We start from the raw sequence: 494 nt of genomic DNA, 5'->3' as shown, positions 1-494 counted from the left end.
CCAGCCAATGGCGTCGCGCGGGGCGGGGCCTGCCGACGACGGCGACCCGCTGGAGGGGAGCTGGAGGAGCCCGGAGCTGGGCGCGGAGCTCGCCGAGGAAGGGCTCGGAGCGACTCAGGTGCGCGTCGGGGCGGGCAGGACAAGGCCGGCGACGCAACGGCGACGCCAAACCCCAAGACGATCTGCGAGCCGTTGTGTGACAGTGGGACCTGCACCGGCCGTGACCTCTGTTATTTTCTATTTTAACGCCCCTGCGAATACCAAAATTTGCAAATATCGACAGCCGCTTAGTGAGATCTTGTTCAAATTTTGGTATTCGTCCCAGGGCAAGTCAATAATTGTTCGACCTTATTCTTTTGTCAGGGACGGCCACGAGGTTGGTGCCCGCAAATCGCACAAAAACACGACTTGATTCCTCATTACCAGACAAGGAAGGGGACTTTTAGCTGCACCCAAAAAAAAAAAAAAAAAAGAAAACTTTATTTTCAACGAAA

This window comes from Frankliniella occidentalis, unplaced genomic scaffold, assembly GCF_000697945.3.
Source record: "Frankliniella occidentalis isolate FOCC.00 unplaced genomic scaffold, Focc_3.1 Scaffold196, whole genome shotgun sequence".
Classification (NCBI taxonomy): Eukaryota; Metazoa; Arthropoda; class Insecta; order Thysanoptera; family Thripidae; genus Frankliniella; species Frankliniella occidentalis.
The sequence above is the reverse complement of the archived record's forward strand: the minus strand, read 5'-3'. Positions refer to the sequence as shown.